This window comes from Macaca thibetana, chromosome 1, assembly GCF_024542745.1.
Source record: "Macaca thibetana thibetana isolate TM-01 chromosome 1, ASM2454274v1, whole genome shotgun sequence".
Taxonomy (NCBI): Eukaryota; Metazoa; Chordata; class Mammalia; order Primates; family Cercopithecidae; genus Macaca; species Macaca thibetana.
This window is the reverse complement of record NC_065578.1, coordinates 207,594,001-207,615,528: the sequence shown is the minus strand read 5'-3', so window position 1 is coordinate 207,615,528 and position 21,528 is coordinate 207,594,001. Positions and strand designations below refer to the sequence as shown.

At 46.6% G+C, this 21,528-nt stretch overlaps 1 protein-coding gene across 1 annotated transcript in view; it reads left to right on the top strand.

The window, feature by feature from the left end:
- ERO1B (endoplasmic reticulum oxidoreductase 1 beta) overlaps positions 1 to 21,528 on the top strand; it is a 169,135-nt gene that overhangs the window by 145,712 nt on the left and 1,895 nt on the right. The window lies entirely within an intron of this gene.

The window sequence follows — 21,528 nt, the reverse complement described above, 5'->3', positions numbered from 1 at the left end:
GATTGGCAGCGCCGCGCCCGCCGCCCCCGCGCGCCGACCGGCCCCGCGCGCCCCCGCCCCGGCCCGCGCGCCCCGGCCCGCCCTCTCCCGGGCACCGCGCGCCTTAGCCCCGCGAACCTCGGCCCGCCCTATCCTCGCCACTGCGCGCTCCTGCAGTGCGCGCCCCCAGAGCCGCGCGCCTCCTCCCGGCCCTTTCCCCATGCCGGGGGCCGCGCGCTCCCACACTGCGCGCCCCCAGAGCCGCGCGCCTCCTCCCCGCCTCCGGCCCCCTCCCCGTCCCAGGGGCCGCGCGCTCCCGCACTGCGCGTCCCCAGAACCGCGCGCCTCTTCCCCGGCCCCGGCCCCCTCCCCGTCCCAGGGGCCGCGCGCTCCCACACTGCGCGCCCCCAGAGCCGCGCGCCTCTTCCCCGGCCCCGGCACCGCCCCGCGCGCCCCCAAAACTTCCCAGCCGCGCCCCGCGCGCCCCCAAAACTTCCCAGGCACGCCCCGCGCCTCGGGGGATCTCGCTCCTGGCCTCACGCATTCTGCTGCTGATTGCTTGTTTTGCAGAAGTTAATTCCTTTATTTAAAACCAAAAAATTTTTTTAAAAAAACTTTACAAGTCCTTTCCGTCCCCCTCTTTAAAAATAAAACTTTACGACTCTGTGGCTATGAACTGGCCGGCGTCTGGAATGATGTTTATTTCTAAATGCAGAAATGCCAAAGACAGGGTTTGTGTTTTTGAGGTCAAATTTGTATACTCAGAGTAAGGAAACAGACGGTGCCTGCGGCTGCTGCCTCCTCTCGGATGCAAGCTGGGCTGTTTTCTCCCGGAGAGCCTCACGCGCTCCCAGCGCCTCACCTCCCAGCGACGCAGCTGGTGCCGGGAGGCGCGCGGGCCGCGGGGCAGTGGATGGAGCCCACTGGGCTTCAGAGAGAAGTGGGGCAGCTGACGGCACACAGCCTCCCTTGTCCGATCCAACCCATTCCGAAGGAGGGTCTGTCCCCGCCGCCCGAGAGCCCTTCTCTTTTGCTTTTGCTGAACAGCTCGCTCCTCGAGGGTGTACATGGACTTAGTTTTTGCCCCGGGGCACCACGCCACCCTTGTCTTGGGAGAGCTGGGGAGTGCTCTGGGAAAAGAGGGAAAGCCGGGCTGCCCTCTGGAAACATTGCTGGGCAAGCGCTTCTGGTAAACAGAAGAAAGAAACCCGGATTTCCAAGGCTCCAGTAGTTGTGATTTCTTTTCTTACTCCACTTCGTGCCTAATTGTGTGTTCTTTTTCCAAAAGAGGGCCTGGCATTTTCAGAATCCACCCTGGCTTTTGCTCAGAATTGCTTAGTGGCTACAGCGCACCCAGCGTATTCCAGGTGGTTCATTGGGGCCAAGTGTGCCTTTGGCGTGGAGCTCCTTTTCTAGTTTTTCTATCTTTTCCCTCTCCCTATCGCGATTTCAAGAGGAAATATGGAATTGGTCTCCACGCCTCTGGCCTCGTTCCCCTCAATCCCCGTTCTGAACACCGCAAGTGGAATGATGGAATGATCGTTCTAAAGAACACCTGGCCACTTTACTCCCGGGCTTAAATGCCCTTCCCTTGCTGCTCAGAGTTCTGGGGATAGAGTCTAAACTCCTACCTAGCTTACCTCCCTGCCTTATCTCTTCCAAGGTGTTAAGCAGTGTTAACACCTCCTGACTCCCCTAGACTAAGAAAACTCTACCCTTTCTTCTAACAGCTGGTCCTTCCTGTCTATCCGTGAGGGTGTTACTTCCTGCAGAGAGCCTTTCCAGAACTCTCCACCCACCATACTCTCAGGATTAGGCTAGGGTTTCACCTGTGTGCTTCCCCAATCTCCTTGCCTAATTGTTAGTCCCCCCGCTCCCACCCAACACATTTATGTGTCCTTATGATAGAAACTGTGTCTTGTTTACCAGTATCTCCCCTGGCACATTGGAAAAACATCCGCATACATTTTATTACACTGTTTTATTATACCGAAGAAATATTGTTTGTCAACAGAGGTCCAAACTCTGATATTTCTCCCTCCAGTGTGCATGGATTCTACCTCATGATCCAAGAGGGCTACTGGCTCTCCAGACATGGAGTCCACATCCCAGGCCAGCGTTAGGAGGAACACGGGAGACTAAAGAGCCCTTGTTTCTCCTGTTTCTGGAGCCTTCCCAGAAAGACCACACAATGCATCCACTTTTAGCTCATTGGTAGGACTTAATTACTCTAGTAAGCTGGCTACAAGAGATTGGGAAATGTAGTTTTAGTCTCCACGGCATTGTACACAGCTGAAAGTCATGGTTCTGTAATTATGGATGAAAGGGTGAATGGATTTAGGAAAAACTAGCCATCTTTATCATGCCTTCAAAGCAGACAAAAAGAACGCCAGATGGCTACAACGGTTCCCCTTTTTGACTACCTAGTATCAAATGTGTTTCTTATCATCTTTACAATTCTGAAAATAAGGATGATATACAATAAAGATGCTCCCACTTTATATCCCTTGTACAACTGGAAAACATTCCAAGCCAGGTGCTCACGCCTGTAATCCCAGCACTTTGGGAGGCCAAGGCAGGTGGATCACCTGAAGTCAAGAGTTCGAGACCAGCCCGGCCAACCAGGTGAAACCCTGTTCCTACTAAAAATACAAAAATTAGGGCCGGGCGCGGTGGCTCAAGTCTGTAATCCCAGCACTTTGGGAGGCCGAGACGGGCGGATCACGAGGTCAGGAGATCGAGACCATCCTGGCTAACCCGGTGAAACCCCGTCTCTACTAAAAAATACAAAAAACTAGCCGGGCGAGGTGGCGGGCGCCTGTAATCCCAGCTACTCTCGGGAGGCTGAGGCAGGAGAATGGCGTAAACCCGGGAGGCGGAGCTTGCAGTGAGCTGAGATCCGGCCACTGCATTCCAGCCTGGGCGACAGAGCGAGACTCCGTCTCAAAAAAAAAAAAAAAAAAAAAAAAACTACAAAAATTAGCCAGGTGTGGTGGCACATGCCTGTAATCCCAGCTACTCAGGAGGCTGAGGCACGAGAATCACTTGAACCCGGAAGGTGGAGGTTGCAGGGAACTGAGATTGCACCACTGCACTCCAGCATGGATCAAAAGGCCACAGAGTGAGACTCCATCTCAAAAAAAGAAGAAGGAAAGAAAGAAAAAAAGAAAAAAGAAAGAAAGAAAGAAAGAAAGAAAGAAAGAAAGAAAGAGAGAGAGAGAGAGAGAGGAGGGAGGGAGGGAAGGAAGGAAGGGAGGGAGGAAGGGAGGGAGGGAGGGAAGGAAACAGAAAAACACATTCCCTCTTTCCCTGCAAAAGGATCATCATTTTCCGTGTCCAGCTCCAAGCCCAGGAACTCTGGGTGACAGCCATTCCTCTAATTCTATCACTATCTCCTCTCGACATTCTGTATCTTACGGACTAAATTATTAAGTTGTCCATCACTAGTTTGTCCTATATAAAAGTGTAGAGGAAAAAAATGTAAAGGAAAGGAGAATTCATTATTAGGTTGGCACCAAAGTAATTGTGGCTTTTTGCCATTCAAAGTAATAACAAAAACCACAATTACTTTTGCATCAGTTTATGAAATACATATATATGATACAGCAAGAAAAAAATATAAGTTAGAGTTCTTGTTTTTCTGACTGGTCCTAAAGCTGTAATTGGTATTTATGACTGCTCTCCTTAACGGACATTACAAATCTCCCCTTCCCTTCATCAGGAATCTCAGCTAGTCAGGGGTAGCCCTGATTTCTGAGGAATCTAATCTTGTTAATGTTTGCCACTGGACATGCCAGTAGCAAGAGGCACTACCATGACTGAATTCTGTCTATTCACCTTTTTACGCTCATCATGTAACAGCAACTCTGCTTCCCCTTAATAGTTACTATCATCACAGCCAACACCATCATACTATTTTTTGCAACACATCCACTAGCATGAGGAGTCTGAAGTAGCCAGGGTCTCAACTTTTATTTCAATTAAACCACACTTGAATCTCCCGGGGTAGAAGAGTTCCTCCTTGGTTACTAAGACCTTCAAGCTAGCCAAGCGTAGAGGCAAAGGTACAGGAAACACAAAAATTTGCAAGTAAGTCATTGCGTGTTAGCGAAAGGCACCATTCTCTTGGTTCCTGTAGCCATGTATCCTGACTGCCAGGACAAATAGCACTATATGTCAGCTTTGGGTTCCGAAGAAATTCTATGTATTATAGGATACCAATACTACCTTTCTGTGCGCTGTTGTCCTGCAGGCACAATAACTAAGTCTACAGTCGGTTATTCCACCACTGGATAAGGCCAGCTGCTACTTGAGGGACAGAAATTAGCCCACCAATTTCTTCTTTTAGTATAAAGTGAGGTCCTTGTTCAGAGCAATATTGTATAGGATACCATGATGATGAGCGATGCATTCAGAAAGTCCCGAGACAATAATGCAGGCCCAGGGGGCAAAGAAAGTCAGTCCAAGTTCAGAAGCATTGTCTATTACATCGAGCACAAATTGCTGATGTCCTATGTGATTAAAGGTCTATGTAATCTGCTTTCAGGTGGCTGTCTAGGACTTCTCCTGAGTTTCGTACCTCTTGGAAGATTCGGAGTTGGCTGGCGATGCTCATGAAAAGCCAAGTCAGCCTTGGTGGGGAAGTCCAGATTGTTACAAAATGGATCAATCAGTCCCTGCCTGCATGGTCACTGTGTCCATTAGCCCATTGAATAAGCAGTGGGCTAACTGGGGACAGAAGACGTCTTCCATACCCAGGACAGGTCAACGTGTCCACCTGAATGCTGAGAGTCTCCAGTAGAGCTGGGTGTTTTGGGGAACCAGATTTGGTGGCTTGATGGATCAAAATAACATGCTGCTTGAGATGGGCGACTCAGACTGCATGGTAATCTGACTTCTTGATAAGACATTCAGTCTCTTCCACAGCCCAGGAGCAAGCCAACTCTTTTTCTCAAAAGAAAAATAGTTATTTGACGAATAAGGCATGTATGTGTTCCAAAACCCTTATAATTGACACTGTGATTCTCCTAACAGGGCTTGTCGCAGGTAACGTACACCTCTCCAATCTGCCATTGATATTTTAAGCACCGTTAGATCCCCTGAGTCATGGATGACAAAACAGATGGCATTGCAGCCTGAACCAAATGGAGCCTCTCGTCTGCCCTGGGCCCCTTCTCAAAATTAGCTCCCTTTTGAGACACCCCATAAGTGGGTCAGGGAAGCACACTAATGTGACAAATGTTACTTCCGTAAATAGGACCTCAAAGCATTATGCTTCTGTTTCCTATTTCCAGTGTAAGGTGTAATATCTCAGCCTTCATTTTGGAGGAGCTATCTCAGCCTAGACTCCCTGAAATGCTTCCGTGAGGTCACAGGCCCCTGTAGACTCATGAAATTTACATGTCTCTTACATGCCTAGAATAACTGCCATCCCTGCCTTGTAGGTCTTTATAGCATGATGTCATTAATGTAGTATCACTGTGATGTCCCGAAGAACATTAAAATGATTAAGATTTCTGAAGACCAAATTGTGGCGTGGACCAGAGTTGACCTAACCCTGAAGGAGATGGGAAAGCATCCTTTCTAGATGAGACAAAGTGGCTTTTGGAGTTCTTCACTTATTGGGAATGAGAAAATAAACATGTTCCTCCAGGGGCTGTGTGGGCTTGCTGTAATGAAGTCACCACCATATGAAGCTTATGATTACCTGTTTTATTTTCCAAGACCCCTCCATCTGTGTACCAACTGAGCAGTTAGATGAAAAAGTGATGGGAATTTACCACTTCTTCTTTTTTTTTTTTTTTGAGATGGAGTCTCACTCTGTTGCCCACGCTAGAGTGCAATGGTATGATCTCGGCTCACTGCAACCCCTGCCTTCCGGGTTCAAGCAATTCTCCTACCTCAGCCTCCTGAGTAGCTGGAATTACAGGTGCCTACTACCACGCCTGGCTAATTTTTTTGTATTTTTAGTAGAAATGGGGTTTCACCATGTTGGCCAGGCTGGTCTTGAACTCCTGACCTCAGGTGATCCACCTGCCTCAGCCTCCCAAAGTGCTGGGATTACAGGCATGAGCCACTGCGCCTGGCCATTTTTTTTTTTTTTTTTAAAGATGGAGTCTTGCTCTGTTGCCCAGGCTGGAGTGCAGTGGCATGATCTCAGCTCACTGCAACTTTCACCTCCCAGGTTCAAGCAATTCTCCTGCCTCAGCCTCCCAAGTAGCCGGGATTAGGAATTTAGTGCTTCTTTGGCATCCAAGTTTGGGTCTGAGAATTGGATGTGGGTACAACACTCTCTGTCGGGATGGTGTAAATCAGATCTAGGGAGTTTTTATTTTGTTTTTGTCAACTATATTAAGCAGGCCCATAAAGGACCGCCCATCTCTTTTGTCCTAAAAGCTTATATCCAATTAGTTTCTGCCAAAGATCTTTGATGTGCAGGCAATTCTGACTGTCAGACTGGCCATTCTCAGACTGGTCATGATCATCATGCCTTCTATTGGGATAACCTCTCCCTTAGTGGTGGTTGTGCTGCCATTGACCTCTGGCACCCAGGATCCTGGCAAACATGAGGGAGTCCACTCCTCTTCAGCAGCTCTCAATAGCATCCCTGATGTACAGAGTATAGCCATGACAGTATTTTTGAGATATACTCTTCTCACCAGGGTCTCTCTCGGTGCCTTGACAAAGGGAATGTCTTCTGGTCCCTCTCCAGGGACCAGTTAGGGGATTGGTGAGTGAGATTTGCACAATAAATCCACAGCAACAGTCCTATTTCCTTGGATTCCTGCTTCTACATTATGCTGGATAATTTCAGGCCTCTCGGCTTCTCTTGAATGATGTGGGCTGCCATTAATTCTAGGTTTCATTCAACCAATGAACCAGACAAACAGACCCCTCTCTCTGCTCCAGGAAGCATATTAAACTAGAATCTCTTGGTAAACAAATGTTCTTTGCCTCCTAGTCTGGTTTAGCACCCTCAAAATCCATTCCCACGTGTATTCCAAAGACTTTTTTCCAGTATAAAGAGCAAAGTCTTGTAGTTACTTTGGTGTGTAATTCTCCATCCAGGGTTGGTTTTATCAAATGAGGGATATATTGGTATGTAGTTCTGTCTTTGAAAACAATGAGAAGTGGGAGATACAAGGCAACTTGACTTCCTCAGGCAAGAACCTGATGGTTCTTCCAGCAAGGCAGGAACAGCCTCCTCACACAGGGAGAAAGGGCTGCTTTCTGTGATAAGGGGAGCTTTGTGCACTCAGTCCTCAGTCCCATCTGTCCCCATTCTCCATCCCCTGACCAACTCTTTCCAATCAGTCCCCAAACTATCACATAAGAGACCAGAGGAGCTGTGCATTTAACAGATGTTGAAAATCAGAAACCTGGCTCAGCGCGGTGGCTCACGTCTATAATTCCAACACTTTGGGAGGCTGAGGCGGGAGGATCACTGAGGTCAGGAGTTCGAGACCAGCCTGGCCAACATGGTGAAACCCTGTCTCTACTGAAAATACAAAAACTATCTGGGTGTGGCTGTGTGTGCCTGTAATCCCAGCTACTTGGGAGGCTGAGGCAGGAGAATCACTTGAGCTGGGAGGCGAAGTTTGCAGTGAGCTGAGATCATGCCACTGCACTCCAGCCTGGGCAACAGAGTGAGACTCTGTCTCAAAAAAAAAGGAAGAAAGAAAGGAAGAAAACCAGAAACACACAGGCTCTGCCTTTTGGCCATGGGTTGCAAAAGATAAAATAATTTTTTGGCATCATCATTGAAAGTCATCAAAAGTCCTTGGTTTTCAGACTGTGTGCCTTGAACTAGAATTTCAGCCCTTGCTATTCGCTTCTCAAGCTATCCAGCCATTAGAATCAACCACTTTTGCCCACAGCTCTTAAATTCTTTGTGTCCTCATACTGTTGTCTGGCAGCATCACTCTGTTTCTGAAAACTTTAACGTCAATGGGATCTCATTGTACTGGGTTACCTTTACCGCTGCTGACAACAAATGACAATTTATGCCATGAACCGTCTTAACACTATCTGAATTTTCATTTTCCTCCAGCTCAAGCAGACATAATAACCAAGCTCAAATTCTCACCATTCTCTGAGAGTATGTGGCTGCCAATACTCCTGGTGTCTATTTCTATATTTCCCAGAGTAACTACAAGACTTTGCTCTTTATACTGGAAAAAAGTCTTTGGAATACACGTGGGAATGGATTTTGAGGGTGCTAAACCAGACTAGGAGGCAAAGAACATTTGTTTACCAAGAGATTCTAGTTTAATATGCTTCCTGGAGCAGAGAGAGGGGTCTGTTTGTCTGGTTCATTGGTTGAATGAAACCTAGAATTAATGGCAGCCCACATCATTCAAGAGAAGCCGAGAGGCCTGAAATTATCCAGCATAATGTAGAAGCAGGAATCCAAGGAAATAGGACTAATTTTTTTGTATTTTTAGTAGAGATGGGGTTTCACCATGTTGGCCAGGCTGGTCTTGAACTCCTGACCTCAGGTGATCCGCCTGCCTCAGCCTCCCAAAGTGCTGGGATTACAGGCATGAGCCACTGCGCCTGGCCATTTTTTTTTTTTTTTTTTTTTTTTTAGATGGAGTCTTGTTCTGTTGTCCAGGCTGGAGTGCAGTGGCATGATCTCGGCTCACTGCAACTTCTGCCTCCCAGGTTCAAGCAATTCTCCTGCCTCAGCCTCCCAAGTAGCCAGGATTAGGAATTTAGCGCTTCTTTGGCATCCAAGTTTGGGTCTGAGAATTGGATGTGGGTACAACACTCTCTGTCGGGATGGTGTAAATCAGATCTAGGGAGTTTTTATTTTGTTTTTGTCAACTATATTAAGCAGGCCCATAGAGGACCGCCCATCTCATTTGTCCCAAAAGCTTATATCCAATTAGTTTCTGCCAAAGATCTTTGATGTGCAGGCAATTCTGACTGTCAGACTGGCCATTCTCAGACTGGTCATGATCATCATGCCTTCTATTGGGATAACCTCTCCCTTAGTGGTGGTTGTGCTGCCATTGACCTCTGGCACCCGGGATCCTGGCAAACATGAGGGAGTCCACTCCTCTTCAGCAGCTCTCAATAGCATCCCTGATGTACAGAGTATAGCCATGACAGTATTTTTGAGATATACTTTTCTCACCAGGGTCTCTCTCGGTGCCTTGACAAAGGGAGTGTCTTCTGGTCCCTCTGCAGGGCCAGTTAGGGGATTGGTGAGTGAGAGTTACACAATAAATCCACAGCAACAGTCCTAGATGGCCATAAGCCATCTAGAGCTCTAAGGGAAGCACTCAGTTGGCACGTCCAGCCTCTATAGTAGGGGCAGGCAAAGGGAAGAGGTTACAAAGGGTTTTGGATAAGTGAATCCCTCTGTAGCATAGATTATGCAGTCCATGCTTCCTTAAGTCACAAGCTTCCAATTCAAAGTCTGGAGCAGGGGCATTTGATTAGCAGAGCCTAGACCACATGCTCTCATCTTAGCAGCAAGAGTGGCTGGGAGCATGACTCCCTGGCATCTGCCGCTTCTATGGAAGCTTCCACTTCATTCCCTTCAAGTAGGGAATTTTCCAGGTGGAGAAAGGAAGTGCCCAGGCTGGAAGTCCAGATGGGGACAAATACCTTTCCCTACTGTTACAGATCTTCCTAGATTATGTTATGCGTGTTGTTAAAAGTTGAAAATTGTTCCGGCGTGGTGGCTCACACCTGTAATCCCAGCACTTTGGGAGGCCAAGGCGGCTGAATCACCAGAGGTCCGGAGTTCGAGACCAGTCTGGCCAAAATGGTGAAACCCTGTCTTTACAAAAATACAAAAATTAGCTGGGCATGATGGTGGGTGCCTGTCATCCTAGCTACTCGGGAGGCTGAGGCAGGAGAATTGCTTGAACCCTGGAGGTGGAAATTGCAATGAGCCGAGATCGCACCACTGCACTTCAGCCTGGGTGACTGAGCGAGATTCCATCTCAAAAAAAAAAAAAAAAAAAAAAAAGCCGGGTGTGGTGGCTCACGCTTGTAATCCCAGCACTTTGGGAGGCCGAGGCAGGTGGATCACCTGAGGTCGGGAGTTCAAGACCAGCCTGACCAACATGGAGAAACCCCGTCTCTACTAAAAATACAAAATTAGCCGGGGTGGTGGCACATGCCTGTAATCCCAGCTACTCGGGAGGCTGAGGCAGGAGAATCGCTTGAACCCGGGAGGCGAAGGTTGCGGTGAGCTGAGATTGCGCCATTGCACTCCAGCCTGGGCAAAAAGAGCGAAACTCTGTCTCAAAAAAAAAAAAAAAAAAAAAAGTTGAAAATTCACGTTTTGGAAAATGTATATCACATTTGCATGAGATTATCTTTTTTATTATCTGTCCTCAGGAATTCTTTCCTACTTCCTTTTAAATGTTTAGGGAGTGAAAAGAAGGCAAGCTAAAGATGGAATTCCTGTTTTGCAACTTGTCTGGTCTCTGAGATCAGGCTACCAACAGGCATCTCTTGCAGTTCCAAACCTCCTACCCTGCCTCTATACTGCTCAGGACTCCAGGAACCCCCAGTGTGAAGCTCCTCCAGTTCCACTGACAGCAGCATGCGGGATACCCCTCCCAGAGTTTATTAGAGAAAATCCCACTGGGGCTACCTGCTTGAATTAAGATCTGATTTGTAATTTATGACTGGAAGGATGAAAACAGTTTAACACACATTTATGGTGATAGTTGCAGGACTTGGTGAATTTACTAAAAATCAATGACTTGTGTACTTGAAATGAGCGAACAGACCCCTCCCATACTTCCTGCCCAATAAAACCTGTCTGTCTGTGTTCCGCTTCAGAGGACTCGAATTTCCAAGGTGGCAAGTAGCTGGTTTCAACAACCAAATCCATGCTAGTATTTCCCTGGGAAGGAACACTTTGTACTGTTTGGTTCTGCTGATTCCAGCTATAGAAATAAATTATCATTAGGAACCATATAACCAGCCATAGCCTGCTCAATCTAGAATATTAATAGAGGCCCCCAGAAAAAACACACTAGCCAGAAGGAATGTCAGTCAACTAAGGAGGGCAGGCCCCTTAAAAAATGGAAACCTTGACCTAACAGCAGAGAATCCCATCATCAGGCTGGACTTATTTATATTCATAGTTGTACATTGTTAGAGGAAACCACCTCAGCAGTTACAGTAGAATTCTAAAAATTCAAGCTTTGAAAACTTAGTGTCATGTGGCTCTCAGTCTCTGAATTCTGCCCATAAAAGACTTTTTGTTTGCTCTAGGCAATGACAAGTCCTGCTCCACCAAACCTAAAGTGTTAGAAACACACAGTTACCTCTTCACTTTCAAGATCAGCACGTGTTAGGTGTTGGATTCATTATTGAATGAACAACTGATTCACTGGCTGGAATGTTTGTTCTTAGCCACTCAGGACAAAGTCTACATTTTTTGTGAGCTTTTTGGTTTAAGTCACAATCTTAAAATTTGAATGCTAAGAGTTTCAAAGGTTTTAGGAGTGCTGAGATTCAAGGAGTAGGTAAGATAGCATAAGTGATAAGTAGGGTTTTACAAGCTAAGATTATTCTTGTGTAAAAGCCAGGAGTGTTTTAAAAGTTCCTATTTTAACTAACAAATTGTACTTTTTGTAAGATATACATGAATTTTATGCCTATTTTTTGCTCTCATGTTTGTAATTCCTAAATTGAAAGAGCATTAAGCATATCAGATTTTTAAAAAACATTATCGAATAAAAGTTCACTCATTTCAAAGTGTATAAGTCAGTGATTTTCAGTAACTTCACCAAGTTGTGCAACTATCACCATAAATCTGTCTTAGACTGTTTACATCCCTCCAGTCATAAGATAAAAATCAAATTTTAATTCAAGCAAGTAGTTCCAGTGGGATTCTTCATAATAAACTCCAAATCTAGGACAATCCCTAACTAGTACCTAAGCAAACAGGCAGGTAGTATAACCTTCCTAGAGCTGCTCAGAAATGCTCTCTTAATGATTCAATAATTTCATTAAAACTTTGGTATTAAGTGGATCTGCGGTAAAAAAGGAAATTTAGTCTACAAGGTCAAGAACATAGACTATTTCCTATTCGCCTGGAAACAGAATGAAATTGTTGCTATAAATGAATCTTAAGAAGCATGTTAACATCATACCCTCAGCTGGGCGTGGTGGCTCACGCCTGTAATCCCAGCACTTTGGGAGGCCGAGGTGGGTAGATCACGAGGTCATGAGTTTGAGACCAACCTGGCCAAAATGGTGGAACACCCTCTCTACTAAAAGTAAAAAAATGAGCTAGGCGTGGTGGTGTGCACCTGTAATCCCAGCTACTCAGGAGACTGAGGCAGAAGAATCACTTGAACTCGGGAGGCAGATATTGCAGTGAGCTGAGATCAAGCCATTGCACTCCAGCCTGGGCGATATAGCAAGACTCTGTTCCCCTCACCCCAAAAAAACAACATCATTCCCTTCTCCAGGAAGTCACAGTGAGTGGTTTTCTCAAGTTTCAGAGGGGAAAATTAAATCCAGTTCTTTCCAGGAGTTCTTGCAAAGGCATTTAAGCTGTCTGATAATGTTCAATGTTCTTCCTAATAGGTTCCTATTTTCATCTCCAGAAAAGGCAGTGTTTCAAGGAGCTCATGCAAGAAGACGTGGCTAGTTGCACCCACACAATTTCATTACATCGAAGGGACTGAGAACTGACCAGATCTTGCTTTCAGTAGTATAAGATTCATGCACTGCAGGGAAAATTAGCTATTATGATTGCACCATGGGTGTCCCTGGGCACACAACATGTATAGCCATTGATAGTGGTTGAAATCTCCAGGCTTTGGTGAACTATGCAAGAAAGGCTTTACCTATGGCTCCAGGGCAGGGTAAAAGGAATGAAGGTGAGGGATACGTTGAAAGTAGTGCTGAGAAAGCAGTTCCAGAGACCGGGCCAGATCCAGTTTTTGTGGGACCTGCAACCTTATTCAATACTGGAGATCCTCTTTAAGGAAAGAAACAAATGGCAGAACATTCCATGCTCATGGATAGGAAGAATCAATATCGTGAAAATGGCCATGCTGCCTAAGGTAATTTATAGATTCAATGCCATCCCCATCAAGCTACCAATGACTTTTTTTCACAGAGTTGGAAAAAACTACTTTAAACTTCATATGGAACCAAAAAAGAGCCCTCATTGCCAAGACAATTCTAAGCCAAAAGAACAAAGCTGGAGGCATCATGCTACCTGACTTCAAACTATACTACAAGGCTACAGTAACCAAAACAGCATGGTACTGGTACTAAAACAGAGATATAGACCAATGGAACAGAACAGAGCCCTCAGAAATAATACCACACATCTACAACTGTCTGATCTTTGACAATCCTGACAAAAACAAGAAATGGGTAAAGGATTCCCTATTTAATAAATGGTGCTGGGAAAACTGGCTAACCATATGTAGAAAGCTGAAACTGGATCCCTTTCTTACACCTTACACAAAAATTAATTCAAGATGGATAAGAGACTTAAATGTTAGACCTAAAACCATAAAAACCCTAGAAGAAAACCTAGGCAATACCATTCAGGACATAGGCATGCACAAGATCTTCATGTCTAAAACACCAAAAGCAATGGCAACAAAAGTCAAAATTGACAAATGGGATCTAATTAAACTAAAGAGCTTCTGCACAGCAAAAGAAACTACCATCAGAGTGAACAAGCAACCTACAGAATGGGAGAAAATTTTTGCAATCTACCTACACATCTGACAAAGGGCTAATATCCAGAACCTACAAAGAACTCAAACAAATTTACAAGAAAAAAACAAACAACCCCATTAAAAAGGATATGAACAGACACTTCTCAAAAGAAGACATTTATGCAGCCAACAGACACATGAAAAATGCTCATCATCACTCGCCATCAGAGAAATGCAAATCAAAACCACAATGAGATACCATCTCACACCAGTTAGAATGGCGATCATTAAAAAGTCAGGAAACAACAGGTGCTGGAGAGGATGTGGAGAAATAGGAACTCTTTTACACTGTTGGTGGGACTGTAAACTAGTTCAACCATTGCAGAAGAGAGGGTGGCGATTCCTCAAGGATCTAGAACTAGAAATACCATTTGACCCAGCCATCCCATCACTGGGTATATACCCAAAGGATTGTAAATCATGCTGCTATAAAGACACATGCACACATATGTTTATCACGGAACTATTCAGAAAGCAAAAACTTGGAACCAACCCAAATGTCCATCAATGATAGACTGGATTAAGAAAGTGTGGTACATATGCACCATGGAATACTATGCAGCCATAAAAAAGGATGAGTTTGTGTCCTTTGTAGGGCCATGGATGCAGCTGGAAACCATCATTCTCAGCAAACTATCGCAAGAACAGAAAACCAAATACTGCATGTTCTCACTCACAGGTGGGAATTTCACAATGAGATCACTTGGACCCAGGAAAGGGAACATCATACACCAGGGCCTGTCATGAGGTGGGGGAGTGGGGAGGGATAGCATTAGGAGATATACCTAATGTAAATGACGAGTTAATGGGTGCAGCACACCAACATGGCACATGTATACATATGTAACAAACCTGCACGTTGTGCACATGTACCCTAGAACTTAAAGTATAATAATAAAAAAGAATTTAAAAAAAAAAGAAAGAAAAAATAAAGTTACATATACAAAATTTAATACTAAAGTGAATATTTATTTAGAACAAGAAATTTATTTGGAACAAATTACAAAGTTTTAGAAGACCAATACTACAAATATCACAAAACTCAGAAGAATAATGCTATGTTTTTGCTTAGTAATTGCCCGAAGTACCTCTGCATTTTTTGGCTGTATACCCCTCTTCATATAAGAATGATTCTGCACACCTATAGTCCTAGCTACTTGGGAGGCTGAGGTTGGAGGATCACTCCAGCCCCTGAGTTCGAGGCTGTAGTGAGCAATAATCATGCCACGGCACTCCAGCCTGGACAAACAAACGAGACCCTGTCTCTAAAAATAAAAATTAAAAATGAAACAAATGACAACAAAAAGAATAATTCTGCAATAATATATTTCTGTAGAGGGAATAGAGAGATAATTCTTTCCTCTCGCACAATTGATCACGACTTGTTTTTGTTATTAAAGTTCAGGAGAGTTGGTTTCAGCTTTGCAACTCATTGTTAGTCTTGTAGATTCTTAGGGTTGTTTTCAAGCTTCAGGACATGGTGATGAACTTTTCGTTCACTTATGGTTCAAAAGCTTTCAGAGCATTTCAAGTTTTCTTGTGTAGCAATTAATCTTAAATAGTCTTTGAGTTGACACTCTTTACCTAGTTTATTGTGATGTCCATGTCCTGGCATAGTATGAGTTTTAAGTAATCTTCAGAGTTCAGGCCCAGCCTGCAGGAAGGGAAAACAAAGGCTACCCCATAAAGAATGCAGGCCAGCACTTGAGGCCCAAGGAACTTGGCCACACCCAGAGCACCATTTGCATTTTTCCTCTGCAAGGCAGAGCACAGTGACTGCTTTGTGTTTAGAGAGGGAAGAAAGACCTCTGTGCCCACAGCGCAAGTAAAGGCCTTCTTGGGACAAGAGTCATCCTGTGTCTTCTCATCTGGAGACTAGGGGACAAAGGGAGAGAAAGGAGGCAGGAAGGCAAGCCAAGGGGTCCTGCAAGTGGGAGCTTTCTGAGCTCTGGGAGATCCAGGTCTTGGCTGGTAGGATTTGGCCAGGAGGCCCCGCTTCAGACAGATGCCCTGGGAGTAGACGGGCCCTGCTAGAGTGGACAGAGAACTTAAACTTGGTCCAAGAGCACCTAGAAGCAGATTCTTAACAAAGTGCCTCTTAGTTGAGCTCTCAATGTGGGAAAACAGCAGGGAATGCAATTTCAAAAGGAATAATACTGGATCTCATACTGGGAAATCGACCAAAAGGAATCAGCAGAACAGGGTTGGGGAAAGCCTGGGTCTTGCAGGGCTTTTCCCAGGAGAACTGGAATTATAGGTGCTAAGAAGCAATTTGGAGAGTCAGTGGATGGGTGAGTGGCTGCTCTGCTCCGCACATGACCACAGCACAAAGCCACAACGTGGCTGCAGCAGCCACGGCCTGACTCATGTATGCTGCCTCAGCACGTCTGGGCTGTGGGAATATTGCCAGCCTTCTGCTTGGACAACCTCCACATCCAAGCCTCAGGGCGATCGTCTGTGGCAGTCTGATGAGAGCCCACCACCAGATTACAGCAGCAGCCTGCACAGTCCCTGTCAGCAAGCTGGGTGAGTTTCGGGAGCAAACTGGGGCCCCAGAGAAGGAGGCAGGCCGCTGGCACACAGATGCCAGCTACTGAGGTGAGAAATGGGTCGCTCTGAGTTTTGCTGGGATGCACAAGTGCTGTGCTTCACTGAGGTACTGTAAGCACAGCCTTGTCGATACCCACAGCTCTTCCTGTCCAGACTAGGCCATCAACCTCACAGAGCTACTGTGAAAATGAAATATTAAAATAATGCATGTAAGTGCCTAGCCCTACCTCTGGAACATGAGAGCCCACCAATTGGGAGCCATGAATGGTGCTGATCCCGACAGTTTAACGGTGGTGATGGAAGACCTTGAGCTGTTCTTACATTAACGCTGACAGGTAGATGCTAGTCTGTCTCGCTCTTTATGTCTCTCCCCTTTGACTTGGGGCTGGGCGACCAACAACTGACTTGGGGCTGGGCGCGGTGGCTCAGGCCTGTAATGCCAGCACTTTGGGAGGCCAAGTGGGCAGATCACCTGAGGTCAGGGGTTCGAGACCAGCCTGGCCAACATAGCGAACCCTATCTTTACTAAAAATACAAAAATTAGGCCGGGCGTAGTGTCTCATGCCTGTAATCCCAGCGCTTTGGGAGGCCGAGGTGGTTGATCACTTGAGGTCAGTAGTTCGAGACCGTCCTGGCCAACATGGTGGAACCCCGTCTCTACTAAAAATACAAAAATTAGCCAGGCACTCGGGAGGCTGAGGCAGGAGAATGGTCTAAACCCGGGAGGCGGAGCTTGCAGTGAGCTGAGATCCGGCCACTGCACCCCAGCCTGGGCGACAGAGCAAGACTCTGTCTCAAAAAAAAAAAAAAAAAAAAAAAAAAAAAAAATTAGCCAGGCATGGTGGTGTGTGCCTGTAATCCCATCTACTTAGTAGGCTGAGGCAGGAAAATCCCTTGAACCCGGGAGGCAGAGGTTGCAGTGAGCTGAGATCGCGCCACTGCACTGCAGCCTGGGCAGCAGAGTGAGACTCCGTATCAAAAACACAAACAAACAAAAAAAAAACACAAGTGACTCAGCCATGCATGGCCCTGAAATGAGCAGTCACTTACTAGGTGCACAATTTCCCAGCTCCAGGACTGAGAATCACACGATTAAGATGGAAAGAAGGAAGTATACAATTAGGGAGGCCTCAAGGGCCCAGGAGGAACTAGGAATGTAAAAGAAAAAGAATGAACATAGAAAAGTAGGGGTTCAGATAGCACAGCCTGTGTGAGCTGCGAGGAATGAGAGCGAGCAGGTTTTGGAGAAACCTAAGGAAGTCAGACCATAAGAGGTACAGGGGGAGGAGGACCACAGATTGGAGTTAAGCCAACCAAACGAGCAAACGAACCAAAACAACCATTTTTAAGGTGTTAGAATTAAACATTTTAACACACAGTATTTTGTTCATCCCTAAACATGTCTTTATTAATGTATAATTATTGTTCTCCCTAACAGACGATTAAACGAAGCTCAGGGTTAGGGACCTTCCCTAAAGGCACACAGCTAACTGAGGTCAGAGCTGGCCCAGAAAGCCTCATGTCTAGCTCTGAGCCACTGGGCAACGTGGCCCAAAAAGCCCAGTGAGGACCCACCGCTTCCGCCAACCTGGGATGAGATCACAGCCAATTCCATGGCTATAATAGTGGCCCCTGGAGCTGATGACCTTATGAACTGCAATTCCCCTGCTGCCCTGTCTGGCTGGCGTCCTTCAATATGCAGCCAGGCTCTGGACTCTGGTCCCCCCCAGCAAGGGCAGCGAGGCCAAGGGCCAGTGAGCAGCCAGTTCTGTTCCGCTCCAGTAAGTGCTGCTCGAGTAATGGCATTTTAACTCTGAGCTGCTGTGGAGGTTGGATCTTGGTCTGGATCCTTTTTGACTCTGCAACACCAAGCTGTAGAAGAGTCAATGCTGGCCGGGCACAGTGGCTCACGCCTGTAATCCCAGCCCTTTGGGAGGCCAAGGCCCGCAGATCACCTGAGGTCAGGAATTCGAGACTAGCCTGGCCAACATGACGAAACCCCGTCACTCCTAAAAATACAAAAATTAGCCAGGCATGGTGGCAGGCGCCTGTAGTCCCAGCTACTTGGGAGGCTGAGGCAGGAGAATTGCTTGAACCTACGAGGTGGGGGTTTCAGTGAGCCAATACCAAGCCACTACACTCCAGCCTGGGTGACAAGAGCAAGACTCCATCTCAAAAAAAAAAAAAAAAAAAAAAAAGGGAGAGCTTTGTTGGTTGACATTAATTTGCAAACCAGGAAGCGATGGTCTCCAGCTGGGACTGAAGGTGCTCTCTCTTCAAAGAAGGAAAGGGCAGGATGGGTGTTACGCTTCACAGGGTCTGTGTTACACAATAGAGTCATGCATATTCAGCAAGTCTGGGGCAAAATCGATACATATTTATGAGGGGAGCTCAGTGTGTGTGCAGTAAGTAAACACATATGTAACATACATCCCATGTTCACTTTGTGGGAGGCCTAGATTAAAATGAGGTGGAATTGGGCTCTTTATGTCAAAGGTAACCTAGAGGACACAGACAGTTTGTGTGCAGTCTCTAGATCTGACTGCAACTGGCTGGAGGTGTGCAGTTGCTTGTCAGGAAAGAGCGTGTGTAAGATGGTCCTCTGTCCAGTCGAAGTTTTAGTGGTCTGGGTTGTAAATCAGAGTTAGGATAATTTGCTGGTTAGCTCCTATTGTTAGGGAGTTTATCAAGAGTGTGGTTTTTCCTGTAGGAATTTAAGAAGTTGCCATGGCTGCCAAACTTTGAGTCCACCTGTCGGTAAGTTTTGGCTCCTTAACCTTAGGGTCTGTCTTAGTTGATAAAGGAGTGTCTATTTTGCTGTTTTGTTTTGCTTTGTTTTCGAGATAGGGTCTTGCTCTGTCACCCATGCTGGACTGTAGTGGTGTGATCATGGCTCACTGCAGCCTTGACCTCCTGGGTTCAAGTGATCCTCCTACATCAGCCTCCCAAGTAGCTGGGACTACAGGCGTGCACCATCACACCTGGCTTGTGTGGTGTGTATGTGTGTGTATGTATGTGTGTGTGTGTGTGTGTGTGTGTATGTGTATGTATGTGTGTGTGTGGTCTCCCTATGTTGCCCAGGCTGGTCTTGAATTCCTAGGCTCAAGGTATCCTCTCACCTTGGCTTCCCAAAATGCTGGGATTACAGGCATGAGCCATCGCACCAGGCCAGGGATGTCTATTTTGGTCTCTCAGATCATAACCTAAGACAGATACACACCCACCCTTGTGATATGTGCTTAAATAACCATTGGCAAACGGTGCCAGGAAAGCCCATGGGAGGGAGCCCCAGGCTCTTGGTGAGAACTGAGCAGCTGTCACCACCATCGGAAGAAGTGGTCTGGTTGGTGTCAGCAGACGCTGCTCAGCAGAGCCACCCACTCTGCTTAGAGGCTTGTCCCAGAGGCCCAGAGTGACCCTGCAGGGCCCTGCACTACTACAGGAGTGAGAGGCAGGCCAGAGCCCCGGCAGCAACCACTGACCAAGAGTAGCTGAACATCAGGATCTGACTCCATAGAGACTATATTAGTCAAGACCGTCTGAGCTGCAAACGTCATAAACCACATCTCATTTACTTCAGCAAGAAAGGAAGGAGGGTTGGCCAAGGAATCGAAGCCCAGGCTGGCCTGAGACGTGCCAGAACCAGGTGGAATCTCTGGCAGATGCCTGCTCCCCAACAACCCCAAAATTGGGGCTTCTCTCTCTGGCAGGGCCGCGGCTGCTACAGCTCTGCATGCGTTTTCAAAGCTCTGCCAGGGGAGCGGGTCTGTGGCTCACACCTGTAATCCCGGCACTTTGGGAGGCTGAGGTGGGAGGATCGCTTGAGGTCAGGAATCTGATACCAGCCTGGGCAACATAACAAGACCTTCATCTCTGCAAAAGAGCAAAGAAATTAGCCAGTGTGGTAGTGTGCACTTCCAGTCCTAGTTAATCAGGAGGCTTAGGCAGGAGGATCACTTGAGCTCAGGAATTCGAGGCTGCAGTGAGCTGTAATGGTACCACTGCACTCCAACCTGAGTGACAGAGTGAGACCCCAGCACTTCACAACAGCAAAAGAGTAGTCAGGGAGGCAGCTTCCATCCCCAGGCGTAGCTGGAGAATTCCTGGGGACAGGGTCAAGGGTCTCGCCCTAGGGTGAAGTCTCCTTCATCTGCTTCTGCATGGAAACTCCTTGACAGGTGGTTGGTTCAGCCTATGCCCTTGTAGCAGCACAGGGCTTGGCTCTAAACAATCAAGACAACTTCTGTAGTTGCATATATTTGAGAAATGCAGGGCTAGGCAAGGTGTGCTAGTCGACTTGGGCTGCTATGACAAAGTGCCACTGACTGGCAGATCTCCAGTTCTGGAAGCTGAAAGTTGGAGGCCAAGGTGTTGGCAGGGCTGCTTTCTCCTGATGCCAGTCTCCTTGGCTGCAGACAACCTCCCTCCTCTGTGTCCTCACACGGGCTTCCTTCTGTGTGTTTCAGTATCCTAATCTCCACTTCTCATCAGGACCAGTCATATCATATTAGAACCTACACTGATGGCCTCCTTTTACCTTAATTACCTCCTTCTATTTGGAGAGAAGGCCCTCTCTCCAAATACAGTCACGTTCTGTGTACTGTGGGTTAGAGCTTCAACATATGAATTCCGGGGGAAATACCCAGCCTGTGATACAAGGCTCACCAGGTCATCTGAGGTGAGTGGTGGCGGAAGGGAAGATTGCCTGTGATCATCATTCCTGCTGCTCATTGGCTTCTCTCTCTGTGCCAGGCTTTTTCTACGTACTTTTCATGCAGTCGGGAAGTAACTCCTATTATCCTTGTAATGACCAATGAACTGACGTTTCCCAAGAGGAGCAAAACCAAACAAGGCCCAAGTATCCGGACTGGTCTTGAACTGGAACGGGAAAGATACAGGCAGATGACGGTTCACTGGAGCAGGCCCTGTGCAGTGTGTGCTTTCATCCGTCTTCAACGCACATTTGCAACCTGTTGCTTGTCCAATGTGTTGGTTTCAAGATCATTAGTTAATCAAATCCATCAACAGATGTACTTAATTTACTGAATTTACTAAAGATTTACTTGGTGTTAGGCATGGAGCAAGACAGTTGGAAAGTTTGCAACGTTCCCTTGCTCCTCTGTCCCCACCTGCCCAGGTCCCACCCTTAACCATTACTATTGGTTTCTTTTATAGCATTCCAGAGTTTTATTTTATTTTATTTTCTGAGATGGAGTCTTGCTCTGTTGCCTAGGCTGGAGTGCAGTGGCGCTATCTCGGCTCACTGCAACCTCCGCCT